The sequence below is a fragment of the Helianthus annuus genome, chromosome 14 (genome assembly GCF_002127325.2).
Source record: "Helianthus annuus cultivar XRQ/B chromosome 14, HanXRQr2.0-SUNRISE, whole genome shotgun sequence".
NCBI lineage: Eukaryota > Viridiplantae > Streptophyta > Magnoliopsida > Asterales > Asteraceae > Helianthus > Helianthus annuus.
In genome coordinates, this window is record NC_035446.2 from 20,262,375 (window position 1) to 20,278,418 (window position 16,044).

The 16,044-nt window shown below is 35.8% G+C and overlaps 2 long non-coding RNA genes across 4 annotated transcripts; both read right to left on the minus strand.

Annotated features, from left to right (window-relative positions):
* Nucleotides 1-1,645: 1,645 nt before the first annotated feature.
* Nucleotides 1,646-4,026, minus strand: LOC110908162. 2 transcript variants are annotated; one of them, XR_002574238.1, is made up of 6 exons: nt 3,985-4,026; nt 3,751-3,887; nt 3,572-3,663; nt 3,284-3,358; nt 2,291-2,957; nt 1,646-2,038 (listed from the first exon to the last, which is right to left on the minus strand). It is a non-coding gene; the product is annotated as an uncharacterized LOC110908162 (long non-coding RNA). The 2 variants fall into 2 exon arrangements; XR_002574239.1 differs by having other exon boundaries at nt 2,155-2,957.
* A 7-nt stretch (nt 4,027-4,033) lies between these two features.
* LOC110905330 lies at nt 4,034-4,903 on the minus strand. Of its 2 annotated transcripts, none has more exons than XR_002573032.1 (5): nt 4,886-4,903; nt 4,741-4,786; nt 4,408-4,610; nt 4,226-4,309; nt 4,034-4,098 (listed from the first exon to the last, which is right to left on the minus strand). It is a non-coding gene; the product is annotated as an uncharacterized LOC110905330 (long non-coding RNA). The 2 variants fall into 2 exon arrangements; XR_002573031.1 differs by having other exon boundaries at nt 4,721-4,786.
* Between the last annotated feature and the right edge of the window lie 11,141 nt (nt 4,904-16,044).

Here is a 16,044-nt window from a genome sequence, read left to right on the forward strand (position 1 = left end):
TTGGTGTTTTAATGTTTTTTGGATTCCAGATAATACACCATGACTTGAATCATAGTCATGGTGTTTTAAAATCTGAGAATGTTTCGTATTGATTGTCCAGATGTTAAAACACCATGGATGTAATCACAATACAATGTTTTCTGGATTCCAGATAAAACACCATGACTTGAATCATAGTCAATGTCTCCAGATTTTTAAAACACCACGCCATGAACAATGTCTCTAGATAAAACACCATGACTTGAATCATAGTCAATTTATCCAGTTGATTTAAAACACCACGCCATGAATCTGATTATACAATGTCTCCATATAAAACACCATGACTTGAATCATAGATGTTTAAAACACCACACCATGAACAATGTCTCCAGATAAAACACCATGACTTGAATCATAGTCATGGTGTTTTAAAATCTGGGAATGTTTTGTATTGATAAAACACCACGCCATGAACAATGTCTCCGGATAAAACACCATGACTTGAATCATAGATGTTTAAAACACCACGCCATAAACAATGTCTCCAGATAAAACACCATGACTTGAATCATAGTCAATTTATCCTGTTGTTTTAGAACACCAAAGACATGACTTGAATCATAGATCTCTTTATGATAACATATGAAGAATATGCAACCAAAGACATCCCTACAATTAAGGTGAATCATTAATTCTGATATTTAAGGAAAAAGGAGTGAATGTAGGTGTTTTTGGTTGTATAGGTTACGGTTACCATATTTCAAACATTGAAAAAGACACTATTGCCCTTTAATTTTACATAAGGTCCCTCTAATTAAAACACAATTTACATTTTTATACCCTATTGATCTCAACCATTAGATCAAATATCCAATGGTTTAAAACAGTTCTTACCCTTCTCACATTTTAAACACTTTTTACCATATCCCTACCCTATATATATATATACTAGTCATTTACCCGCGATGCGGTGGGGGTGGCATTTACAATAGGATACTCAAATACAGTTAGTTTATCAGTCGTCTCGTGATATATTGTATATTAAGTTAATACTTAAGTTGGTTTTCTTATTCGTGTAGTTATGGAAAGATAGGGACCATTTCCAAAATTTTGGTCAACCACAAGGACAATCCGTCTACTTTACTCTAAATAGATCAGGCTCCAAAAATATCGAGTCTCAACCGGGGATGCGCCTCGCTCAATCCTAAGCCGACCTTGCGTAGTTACCTATGTTGTTACTCTTATCTGTTTTAACAATAGAAACCTAAATTACAATTCCTAAAATAAATAGGACTGAAAATTGAACATGTGATGATAAATATGCTAATAGTTTAAAACAAGCTCAAACTTAATGACAAGGAGAAGCAGCAATATAAATTTTTAATAGTTACATACTTTAAATCATCATAGTACATTATTTAGAAAGTTCTACATCCAAAATCCAACATTACATATTAATATAATAAAACATCATATGTACTTTACAATTCCCAACATGCAACTCTATGGATCTTATTTCCAGCTTCACCTTCTCTATAATATTAAAAATGTTGGCAACAAATATTTATATGGAAAAAGATATTTCCACCAAGCTGGGTCCTGGGATGTTGTATCAATTATGAAACTAAGACTGGAGTGTTTGCCACATTTTCAAGATGAAATCTGAATCAAAACTCCAAACAAACATGCTCCTGATCTAAAGTCTTAAGACATTAGCAATTGTACAACCATGATATATAGGTTCAAAGTACCAAAACAACTGTCCACTACCAACACCAAAAAAGAGCTAAAACATGAAATTATAAAAACACAATAGCCCTTTTGGTAACTAAATCACTCAGGTGCTGACCCAGGGGCTAACCGAAGCATCCATGTCAGGTTTGCCTCTCAAGTTGTCGCGTTGATCTGGACCTCGGCTCGCTGGCGGCAGTTTCACTCTTTCAGAACCTAAGTACTCATGCCTGCAGGACAGTGATCTACCAAGGCATGGCAATGGAGAGCGGGAGTAGTGACGTGTAGGTGATCACCTGTGGTCATTATATCTGTGCCACCACCTCTGCAACAACATTTAGCGTGTCATTTTTTAGTGAATTAGCATTTTATATACGCCATACCAGCCACTATATACTCTGCAAGAATTGATGACATAAACAAATAAAAAAGAAGGCTTACAACAGGGTCACTTTAGTCAATAGGTTGAGAATTGTCCAAGTTCAATTCTGATGAAGTACTTAACTATTGTAGTAACAGATGCCAACTCAAAACCCTTTTGACCCAATAACTAAATTTTTCCAACTCAATAACTTACCTCCGCTCTCTTAGCCGCTGCGAATAAACTTTAAATACAACATAATGGTTGTGCTCGTTGCGGCTGCGCTCGCTGAGCCGATGCGGCTACGTTCGCTATGGTTGCGCTGGCTGCGGCGTTGCAACTGCGCTGGTTGCGACTGTGATGTCTGTGGCATTGCGCCGAGCTTGCTGGGGTTGTGCTCGTTGCGCCGATGCGGTTACGTTCGCTGCGGTTGCGCTCGCCGAGCCGTTCGTGTTCGTTTGTTTTCATTTGTGTTCATGAACGCTTGTTTGTGTTCATAAATGGTCGTTTGCGTTCGTTTCTTAAAATTAACGAACAACACACACGAACATGAACATGTTCATTTCCTTAACAAATGAACACGATAAGAAAATCTCGTCCGGTATGTGTTCATGAACACACACATTTCCTTAACAAACGAACACGAACAAGGTTGATACGTCCAACAATACGCGGCGGTTGCGCTCGTTTAAGCTCGGCTCGTTTGAGTTTTTTTTTCCAGCCAATCTCGAGTAGCTCTGCTCGTTTGAATCACAAAGATCGGCAGGATAGTTTCCATCATCGTCTTTATATATGTTGACGCGTTTTTCTTCATACGCAGCTCGGCTATGCGTTCTCTCTCGCAAACAGCAGCATAATGCAACAGTGTCTGGCCCTCGTTATCCTTCATCAACAAATATATTAGTCTGAGCAAGTGACAAACTGGCAGGGCAGATAACAAGTTGAACAGTTGACTTTTTATTATGGATTGTATAGTGGTATTGACCTAAATCACTTTTTTTGTCTAAGACCTTTGTGTTTTTATAAATAGTTTAGATAAACCTGAATTCATTATCGTTTTAATAATAATCCAACTGTATAGAAAAAACATGAATTAGCTATTTAAATTTTTAAATAACACTTGAGGGACTTTAAAACAATTTGACCCATTTCGTTTTTAGCTGACTTTATGAATTGACCCCATTTGACATGTAGGAGTTGGAATATTACCCTAAACCGGTGCCTTTTCAAGTTCGATATGGCCACGATCAACAGCCCAGTGCAAAGGGGCCCGACCCTCACTATCTGCAGATTTTAGACAACAATGAGAATATAAAAAAGGAATTGTAAATATATTCAAGTAAATGCATATGAAGTCATAAGCAAGCATTACTCCACTATGCTCATATTATTTAAACGTTTAAGGCGGCACCACCGCCATTAAAAAGAAATTAAAAGAAAAATTAAAGGAGAAATAAAGTTGACTATTTGACTTCAAGGAATAAGAGTGTAATAAACCCTTTATATCCACAGGAATGCCAGCCTCGACACACTTGATCAAGTTCTCTGTATCGCCTTCTCTTGCAAAGTCATGTATAACATCTAATTTTCTGAGAAGAAAGGTGATAAACATTACTAATTACTCAAACCTTGAAACTAAAATAAAACACTTCGGTTATAATTTATATGAAATATACCATCCGTTAAGATTGGAATCCGAGGTCCTAAAACAGTCATGCCACCAGACTTGTAAAATATTTGAACCAAAATATTGTGAGTTGTTGACGCCAATTATAAAAAGTCATAGCATTCTTCAACCAGTTGTGGTCCTAATCTATAATTTCAAAAAACAAACACAAAAAGGAACATTGTTTGGTTAATAAATTAAATTGTTAAAGATAATATAATCAAGTCATTTATAAAATGCTTACTCTTTAGAAAGAATTCCCACTATGAGTGGAATTTTATTGACCATATCATAAGAAGCAATGTTAAGAAGCAATCTTAAGAACCCAACAGAATGGAGCCAAAATGGTAACAGATAACTGTAAGTTGAATCAAGAATCAAATTAAATTAAAACAACAAAAAATCTAAAAGATAAATGCCTTGTCTAGATTCAAATTTAAAATAATTTATAAAAGCATTTAAACAATCCATGAAACATGTCGTACCTTGACCAAGTCAAGTAGTCAACTCTCTATGAAACACTTTTTCCTTTTCCATCCCCCATATCTTCTGAAGCTCATAGGTGATAGCTAATATTATGAAGAACAAAAACTATATGGTAAAGAGTAACTTAAAGAACAAACAACTAAAAACCGAGTAGGCTTTCGGAACAAATTACACAGCAAACCTCTTCATCTTCTTTGAGGTTCCAGAGCATGGAAACCATCCCCATATCTTCATCTTCTTCTTCTTTGAAGTTCCAGAGCACGGAAACCATCTCAACCTCTCTCTCTTCATCTTCTTATATAGTATAGATAAACCTGGAAATCTAATAAATGCAGGCTTCATATCTGCAACCATCTTAAATAGATCACTTCGAAACCCATGACCCTGTCCCAACCAAACATTCCTTTAGAAATCAAAACCGAATATATATATAAACTTAAATGGTCAGCAATTAAGCTTTTGACACCCATAAAAAAAACTAATCAAATATTAACCAGTTGAGGCCTAGAAGCACCTCCGCCTTTTACTTCTGAAAAACAGCAACCAAAACCCTATTATACCTGAAATCGAAGAAAATAAATGATTTTACTGGTGTTGGTTCTTACCTTGTTGTTATAGAAAGCATGTTTATGCAATATATCGCCGGAATCTCTACTTACCAAACCCTTGTTTTCCTAACCTTAAGCATCCAGTCGCGAATTCCAACCAAAACCTCATCAATCTAGTCATCGCCACCAGATCTATATGAAATCCAGCGGTTACACCTAAGAAATGTAAAAGCATAAGCCTTGATTAAGTATGCCTTGTTGGATTCCTTTCCATCAAACAATAGAAAACATTCAGCAGGAAAAAAAATAAACCTACCTCGATCTTTTTCCCATTGATTGCAACCACACCAAAGCTTCATGCTTCTGATTTCCACAAAAAACGTGTGTTTTTGTACTGGCTTGTGTGTGCAAAGGGGAGGGGAGGGGAGCGGCTATGGATTTTAGGGTTTTGAGAGAATGAAGGAGAGAGAAAGAGATACACGTGATTTAAGTGAATACAGTTTGAATTTTGAATGAAAATTTTGAACTGCCAAAATTTGGCCCGCCCAAAATTTTGATGTACGCGTGTTTTGTTTGGCCGCCCACAATTTGGTTGATTTATGAGATTCAACATTTGTGCTTTAGATGGTTGTACAATATGCTTTAAAGACTTGTAAAGTGGCAAATGACCATTCTTGCTCTTCCTATATGCTTATTAAAGTAGTATATATATATATATATATATATATATATATATATATATATATATATATATATATATATATATATATATATATATATGGCCAAGATCTCATCATCAAATCGTAAAATACACTAGTGTATTTCAACATCAAATCCTGGCCATTGATCTACACACGTGTATGACCAGGATTAGTTTACTCAGTTCGCAAGCTACACTAGTGTTCACTCTTAAACCTAATCCTATATATATATATGGGAGGTTTCGTTGGGGAACAATAAAAAAGTGAGCAACCGGGGAACACTCTTAAAAATTATATTTAACATGTTAAAAATAATTTTTTTTCGAAATTTTTTCTTATAAATACATGTAAATACACTTTTAATAAAAAATCAAAATCTAAAAATATAAAAAAAGTTTAAAAACAGTTAAATGTTATGTATCTTATAAAATTAACTTAACATGTTAAAAATCATTTTTTTTAAATTTCAACGCTTTTCCTTTTAAAAATGGGTAGAAACTATTCGAAATAAAAAAATAATTTTTGTAAAAAGAAATATTTAGCCTTTTTCTACTGATTTTTTATATTTTTAGTTTTTGATTTTTTAATTAAAAATATCTCTACAAGTATTTATAAGGAGAAGCGTCGAATTTTTTTTAATTTATTTTAACATGTTAAGTTAAATATTTAAAAGTGTTCCCTGGTTCCCCACTTTTTTATTGTTCCCCAATGAACCTCAAACTATATATATATATATATATATATATATATATAGAGAGAGAGAGAGAGAGAGAGAGAGAGAGAAAGAGAGAAAATATATCGTAAAATATGTCTTAACGTACGCTGCGTACGCGATGCCAAAATCGCATGTTATGTTACGAAAAATGAAAAATCGCATGTTGTGAAAAACCAAATATTACATGTTATAAAAAAAAGGTTCGTATGTTAAATAAAAGTAAAACTCGCATGTTAAAAGAATCGCATGTTAAGAAAAATTAAAATCGCATGTTCAAAAAAAATCACATGTTGATACTGCATCGTGTACGTAACGTACGTTAAGGCAATTTGTACAATAATCGGCCTATATATATATATATATATGATATGATGGGGTTTTAGAGTGAACACTAATGTATTTGTGAACTATTGAACAAATCCTGATCACTAATTTACATCATCAAATCGTAAAATACACTAGTGTATTTTCATCATCAAAATCCTGGCCATTGATCAGTTCACACAGTTCACTATCAATGGTGTTGTTCACAAATGAACCTAACCTTATATATATATATATATACACATATATATACATATATATATATATATGTGTGTGTGTGTTTAGAAACGGGATCAGGAGAAAACGCTCAAAAGTGTGAGAACGGTGAGAACGCTTCCTGGCCTAACACGTGTCACGCGGCATAGAGAAGGGTGGAGGGGCTTTTTTGTCCCTTGATATTTCTTTTTTTAAACGCGTGTCACATCCCGTTTCCATTTTTTGGTGTTTAATAAATACGCCACGTTTAATTGTTTGTAGATCAGGATCATAGTTAACATTTTGGCGTTTTAATTATGTTTTGGCGTTTTTATTGTTTTTTAAATCAGGATGTATGTCTATGATGTAAAAAACATCAGTAATTTTCTTGATGTTTATTATATCAAGTAGGATACAGGTCTATAATTTGACAGACAATTATGGCGTTTTGAAAAGATAAATAAATTCAGTTTTCCATGTAGTGGCTTTTAATATAATAAATGTTTGGGAATAATGTTACAGTCTCTTCATTTTACTGTTTTAGCAATTACTGTTTCGTTCAATTTCATCGGTGAATTAGAGTTGATTTTTCAGTAATACCTTGTTTGGCGTTTTATAGCAACATCGTGCTTTGCTAACATCCGTTCTCCCAGTTTTCACACAATCAATCGTTTTGGTGTTTTTGGCGTTTTATATTAATTTTTTTTAGTAGAGAATTAGATAATAAAATCAGAGAATTAGATAACAAACAATACAAACTGAAAAAACAAAAAAAAATTATAATCTAATTGCTCTTCCAAATCTTCATTGTCATCAGCCTCTTCTACTTTAACCTTTTTGGCGTTTTGAACCTGTTTTGAATATGTCACACCCCCCAAAATACCACATGTAGAAACCCCCGCGAGGCGTGTGACATACCAGGATCCAAGCTACCAATTACATTGAACTCATAAATATATTTAAATAAAACTTTCATTCATTAACATAAAGTGTTACAAATGTTACATGTCATTCATGGTATATAGCGGAAGCATAATTCATTTGTTAAGTGTTTCGTAAAACATGTGTACATAAACCATTAAGCTTGTATTGAGATTCCATGTATCTCGACCCATGACCACTCCAGCCTCCCAGACAACAAGTTCCAAATGATATAAGCCTATAGACCTGCAAGCATGCAAACAAGTGTGTCAGACGACGCTGGTGAGTTCAAAGTTATGGTTAACGCGTTTAGTTACCAGATATGTGTAAAAACACGTTCAACGATTTGATTTGATGTTGTTATTAACTCGATTACCGCAAATGGCTACAAGATGTGTTTGCCCAACCCCAATTCCTCTATCAAAGCATTGGACAAGTGTAACATTTGTGCTCGAAATCATTATGAACAGTTCAATTATCAATAAAACAATGTTATTTGATCCCAATGTTTTTTTGGTTGTGTTTTACATTTTTCATGTTTTGACTTTTGTTCGATTTTAAACTCTACATCGCTTTCTAGAGAATTATACGCAAACTGGTGCGTAAACGTACTCAGTTTAATGCGACAAATACTCCGGAACATCAACATATACTCAACAAACCTTAAGTAACCTTTACATAACTTAGAAATAAGTTTTGAAGGCCTTGGTATGGCAAAAAACAAGTTAATTCGCTTATAGGGACTAAATTTGACAAACTGTGAAAGTATGCCAATTTGAACTGTAACAAACATTCCGGAACATGTCCATAAGTTAAACATACCATAAATATCCTTTACATAGCTTAGAAATAGGCTTTGAGGGGTTTGGTATGCTAAAACAAACTTTTGGATCATTCAGGGGCTAAAAGTGTCAAAAAGTGCATAAGTTTGCACTTTGGCGCATAACTTACGTTCTGAATACATCCGGACATCCAAAAATTTATGTAAGCATCCTTATATTATGCCTTATTGTTTGGCATGAGAAAAATCCATTCGTCACGCGTTTTGGATCGTTTTTCGCGCTTATGCACATTCCGTCGTAATTAACCGAACATCGCGATCGTACGGCCAAACGAACCAACATCCGACATATTTTTGAGCATGTTTCATGTCCACAATGTTTAGGCATCATTTTAGGGCCTTAAAGTTAGCTTTACGGGCCTTAGAAGTGTTGGAAATGGCTTAAATATGCAACAGGGACTAAAACTGTCATTTCTGAAAGTTTGTGCAGATCAACAAGGCCAGGCGGCCCGCCTGAGTTTTGTCTGTATCCTGACGCGGGCCGCGTCAGCCCTGCAGATGCAGAAACTCGTTTTTTTGCTGATTTTGGCCTTTCAATCACTCCAAAGGGCAATGCCCTTTCACAATCTCTGGAGTTAGGGTCATTATATGATACCACAACATCTTGACAAGTGTACGGATTAGATCGTGGCATGATATTCAAGAAACGATCCTAACGGTCTTGCTTTTCCTATAAATACCCCCCATTTGTGTTAAAACCCACAAAACTGATCAAAGAGCTCTAAGTTGATGCCATTGCTTCATACCTGAGCTCCTGGATCAAGTTTAGCTTTCGGGGACCCTTTGTAAGTGTTCTTTCGTTCTTTTATTCGCTTTTCGAGTCCGAAAGTCAAGCTTTGTTTGAATTTCTGCGTTGACCAGCCTATGGTCAACACGAAGTTCGTTGGAACTTCATAACGTGAGCGTGATCACGATGGTTATAGTCCGTAGTGACTATACCTACTGATTACCACGTTATCTAGGCTCAGTGACGAGTCGTAGTTTCGGCCAAAATGCGCATTCTTGTGTATTTTGTAACCAAACTACTCGTGAGTATCAAAACCGTTTGTTTTGATACCAAACCTGTTTTCTAAACTTAGTTAAGCATGTTCTAACATGCTTAACTCGTCACTTTTAGTATAGTGCTTATATAGGGTCGTAAGGTAAGCGATCTAAACAATCGCTTATACTTTCGAGCCCGACCCATTTGGTCGATCATTAGGATCCGACTAAACACTTTAGGTGACCATAGTTGTATAGGGAATAACCTTCCGAGGTTATACCTTATGGTCACGACGTTAGGCGTTCCAAACGCGTTTTACGCGAACGACGCGTTAAAGTAGCATAAGCTACCTAAACGGGTCGTAATGGGTCGTAAGCACTTAGGTTAGGTTTCATTTTAGTATGTAGGCTTTGTTAAACCATATTACACGAGTCTCCATACTTGTTTGGTTTACAAACCCGCATACTATCCGATCCTTCCGATTTTGGTCCGGTATATTAATATAGCTACCTATTAGGTGTCGTTTGATATCCGTGATCTCTAGCATTATTTGGTTGTTATACAAGAACTTCAAAGCAATCTCAGGTGAGTACATAGAACCCCATCTTTTACATGTTTTCGAGGCGTTTATGTGAGTACATTGAACCCCTCTTTTACTGTTTTCCAAACATTTTGGGGTGAAACACATGTGCCTACTTGTTACTTTCATGCTTTTCATGCTTTCACATCATATACTTGCTATGTTCATTAGTACATTTATAGTACATGATTTCATTACATTCTATGCTATGTATGCCCATTGTGTGCGTACTTAGTACATTGTTTTACATTACATTTCATGCTATGTATGCCCATTGTGTGCATACTTAGTACATTGTTTCACATTACATTTCATGCTATTTATGCCCATTGTGTGCATATTTTGGGTACACATTACATGATCTACATTAAACATAAACATTTTGACGTTGATATACACATTTGGTGGTTTACATTGAACATAGACATTTCGATATGGTTTACACAATAACACTTGACAATTGATTTATACATGAACAATTTACATGGTGGTTGGTTTGGGTAAATGGTTTTAGTAACGTGGCGTATGTAATATGATACAAACATGGTGGATACGCCGCTGGTACTTCCTATATATAAATGTTTGTATAATATTACCTATCGTAGCATTATTTAAATCATTTCAGTATAGACATGTTACCTTTTTCACAAATAACATATTCTTCACAAGACATTGTTTTACAAACAAACTTATCTTATACAAACTCATTTTTACTCTCCTTTAACCTTACATTTTATTTATACATATCATCTGATCTTATCGTTTCTCATATGATTTACAAGACTAAACAATCTACAAGGTTCATGACTGACTGTTATTAAACGTTTTCTTTAAACTCAAGTCATGAATCCCATGTTCACAAAACCTATGTATCTCACAGGCATTTTTATGCTGACGTACCTACTTTCACATGTGTTTTCAGGAGCTATCGCTTAGGATGACGATTGTGACACTAGGGCGGACCTATGCCTTAGAGACATAAAACGAAGATAGACGTAGTTTAATTATGTTATAAACTCTTTATTTCCTGTTTGAAGACAATGTAACACTCGTGTTTGATAAATAAAATATAACTTTGTATGCCATAGTTGTGAAACAATTAATTCTGTCCCAACACTCCCCGACGTTTCCGCCGCGGTTGCATGTTATACGCGGTCGGGGTGTGACAACAAGTGGTCAAGGTAATTAGTTAACGCCCGTCCTCCCCAGCACAGTGTGAGGGTACCAAACCTAATAACGCTATCAACTAATAACTTCGTTGCCTCTCCGGCAACTATCGGTAGATGTAAGGGGTCTTATATGATAGAAACTGAGTATAATAACAAACATCCCAATAACCTGACATTCCTCCCCGGAACGTTACCCGATTACCCTCCCGGGATGCATGCTTGGAAAAAGAGCAGTGAACTTACCTTAGATTTGCTCGGTATGTTACGTTACATTACCCGTTCCCAGTTGGTCAACCAAACCCTACCGCTGTTACCAAAGATAGTCAGTTTCGTATACACATGAATCACGTATTCCACATTCACATTGCACAGGTAGTACACACATCATCATATGGGTTATGACAATCGTTCGTGAGATCCAGCAGAACCATAACCTATACCATCACATAATTATTACATTGCACCCCATGTAACTCATTCAGTAACACATATTAGATGTTTAGCACGTTCACAGGTTCATATCACACGTTCACAATCAATAACATACAAACGAACATGCAAGTTCACATACACGTATCACATAACAGTTCAACATCAAATACACAAGTGTGCGGCCCAGTCTTTCGGCCCAAGGCCTTGTGCGATCATAGCGACCTTGTGCGATCGGTGTCAACTTGTGCGATCAGCCGCACTTGTGCGTTTGGACCCTGACCCGCGGCCCAAGTTCAGGGGCGGCCCAGCTATGTTGTGCGATTGACCATTCAGGCCCAATGCACTTGTGCGATTGCCATCCCCTTGTGCGGTTCACTAAACTTGTGCGAGGCCCAACATTCACCATGTCTAAATGGGTTGTGCGACTCACTTGTGCGGTTGAACCCAAATCAACCACTTTCCTTAATTCCCGTAACATAATTTCTCATCAATCCCACCCCAGTTATGAAACTAAATCAGTTGCACAATCAATTTATAACTTTAAATCATGCCATAACAGTTTCCTCATCCTCATTCATATCCAATTAACTCGGTTATTACCATGATTATTCCAATTCCTTTATCATTGTACCATCCTAATCTATCAATGCCATGATCAGTTACAAACAACACTACTCCTAGATCAAGCAACCAAATCATTGTAAAGGATTAACTACATCATACCATAATCGCCGATGAATCCATCTCGTTGGTTCGTCTTTATGAATTTTCCAAGTTCACGTAAACAGTTTAATCATCTCAAACAGTTTCACAATTACCATTCATGATCCATTAGAATCTATTATTCTAATTACCTTCTAAACATTAACAATGGTTAACACGTAATCATTATATCAATCGAATCAAACAACATGATTATTGCAACCATCCCCATCGTCCACAGCCCTAATTCATTCATGTGTTGCTTGTTACATTGTGTGCTTTAACTTTCCTTACTACCAGTTAATCCCCTTGACAAATTCATTCTAGTATCATACATCATACTTGATTAATAACAGAATTTCTAACAACAATCTCAATTACACAATTTCGTGGTCAACATGTTAATCACACACTAACACATAGCCAAGGATAACCAGATCACAACTAGAATCCTCACAAGATCAATAGAACTCTTATAATCATGCTCATACATCACATAAGATCGCACACAATCACAAACAACTAATCTAGATTAAAGCAAATACGATTATACTAACCAAGAGATTGTAGAGTGTGCACTAGAGCGAGTAGAGAGAGCTTCTTTGAGCGCTCCTGCTGCCGTCGCTAGTTCTAGGGGTCTAGGATTTCAGTTTGTTGTGAGGGAAGTTGTACATCCCCTAACATATCATGCATAACACAAATAAGGGAATTGGGTTGGGCTTATCTCGAACAAAAGCGACGGGGCCGAGAAAGGAGGTTGGGCCGAGGGTATCAAGGTGTATGCAGGCCCAAGGGTGTGTGTGTGCACGAAATGATAACATTAAACCACTTAACACTTAAACATTTATAGATACTAACAAGTTTAGTTCAACATAGTTACGTGCAATACGAAGCATGAGAAGTTAAAAGTAAGCAATGCTAATCTCACAAATTTGAGTTGTCACATCATCCCCAACTTGAGAGAAATTTCGTCCCGAAATTTGATAAGCAATCCAAAATGGCAAGATGTTAAATCAGGATGACTGTGGATTTTCCCGCGGTACCACTGAATAACTTATGTAGATCCTTTTTTTCCTACATAACGACCGTCTTCATTAAGGGGTAAAAGTCTTCTTTTCTTCGTTTTTTCATGAAAATTTGTGCATCTCATTCAGCAAAAGCTTATAGATATACCCACCTTAGAGTAGAATCCATTCAGTGAAACTTCATTCAGAACAATACTCAATAAAGAAGAAATGACGTTCCGCATCTGTGGCTTTTTTAAGTATCTTTTTTGGCGTTTTAATATGAATGGTTTGTTGGAAAGATGGCGTTTATTTTTTTCGGTGGTGTGATCAGTTGATTGTGCAGAGACGTCTCTCTTATAGGATGTTTTTGGCGCGTAGTTTAGACGAGATTTATATTTATAATAAATTATATTAATAAAGTAGCCGTCTTTTCAGTTACTGTGTGTATTTTTTACTGATTTTTTCAGGTTTTTATGAGTTTTTATGGTATTAGACATTCCATTTTCCAAGTTTGGCGCTTTTAATGGCTTTAAGTAGTTTTTGGTTTTTATTTCCATTTTTAGCTTTTAATAATTCTTCTCTAAAATACTTTTATTATAGGTTGGGAGTTTTTGGCATTTTACTTCATTATGGCGTTTTACAATAATTATGACTTTTGGCGTTTTATTAATATAATGTTATTTTTTTTATTCTAAGTTGAAAAATATATAACAAACAACAGAAAAAGAAAATTAAAAAAATAGAAATAGAAACAATTCATCTTTCAAATCTTCACTGTCGTCAGTCTCTTTCTTCTTTGAAACATGTTCACTAGCGGTTTGGCTTTGTCATGCTTGTGTTTTTTTGGCTGTTTGGAAAGACAATATGACATGAGTTTTTTGTTTGAATATGTATCTTCAAACCACTCATCAGTGTCATTCGTCTAATTCATGCCATTATAATATTCATCAATAACAAAACATAAAAACTGACATAAGTCTGACCCAGTATCTTTTTCTTGAAGTTTTGTCCATCTCATTCAGCAAAATGTTATTTGAGTCGCAACACCTCAAGAAAGAATGCATTTTCTGAAACTTCACGTAGAACAGTATTGAATATACAAGAAACGATTTTTGGCATATTTGACATTTTTCTGAAGTAATAGTGTTTCTGAAAGAAAAGTCCATTTTTTGGAAATTTTTGATATTTGAGAGATTTGGTGTTTTCTAAGATGATTGGTATATCATAAAATATGGCGTTTTTTCTGTAGGTGTGTTTGATGTTTTCGATTTTTTGGCGTTTGTAAGATGAATGTTATATAGTAGAAATATGGCGTTTTCAGGTTGGGGGAGGTGTGTTCTTATGTATGAGAATGTTTTGTTTATATAGGGATATGTTTTGGCCAGTAATAGCGTTTTATTCATTAGTTGGCATTTTGGTATAGTAGCGTAATGTGACTACCCGTAACTTCGAGGTATAAATCGTTCATTTCACTCTTACAAATAAATATATACTTATCTATTTTCGAGAATTAAAGTTATACTCATTTAGTCGGTAATGTGCAAACGCGTAGTCGAAACCAAGTCCGCTTGGTGATGAACCTACCTGAACCGTTTAAACCATGACATAACCCGCATAACTCAAAACTCATGAGCCCCAAACCTGAGCATGATCATTATACATTATATGGGTTGATTAATTATAGTCTTATTATTAGTTGGTTAAAAAAAATAATAATAGTATTATTAAAACAACAAAAGTCTGCCCAATCCTATTTCACGCCAAAATTCTATTCTTCTGCTTTCACTTGTGCGGCCCAATCATTTGCCACATTCCTTATCATGCGGCCCAACCTCAAACAAATTCTCAAACCGCCTCAACATGAATTGAGATATTATATTTACGTAATGCTCACCCTCACGAATATTTCACTAACCCTACGGCAGAACAAACCCTACACCCCCCTCTTCCCTGATCGTCGACTTCAGCAGCAGACCCCATCTCCATCTTAGCGACTTTATAGTTCGAAGACATCAGGCTGTTTATCTTGTTCGGGTTAGTAGATCACCTCCTGTTATTTGTTTTGGTTATCCTATGTGTGCGATCTCGTGAACAGTTAGTAATTATTATGCGTAGGTAGTATCTTGATTACATGGTGGTCAATATGATGCATGCGAACTTCCGTATATATATACTTGTGAATCTGTTTTAAGAATGATAATCATAGATAGTTTGATAGTATGGATACTTTAGAAAGAAGGTTAATTAATACCAAGGAATTGTATGTGGTAATGATTCATGATATGTGCAGATTGTAATCGAACCATGCTTATATTGATTTCTGTTTGATGGCTTTGTGTGTGTGCGATCTATTGTAACGAATTATACATGTATATGAACGAATTGAGAGGTGAGAATAACCGAGTTGTTTAATCTATGTGTGATCGATATATTATTAGAATGAAATCTGTTATAGCATGAGTAGGATGGAGAGCCGCAACAGTGGCGGCGCTGGCAACTACAGCCGCGTCGGCGACGGCGTCGGTGAGCTGAAGCATCAGTGGTGGCTTTTGCGGCTGTAACCAGTAACGGATGATGGTCGAGATGATGCGGTTCTTATTTGGGCAGTGGCAGCGATTGAAGTTGGTGGTGGTGGTCGTCTTGAGCAACAACGACTGAGATGACGGCTGGAATGGTGACAGTGCGTCGGTAATTAACGGAG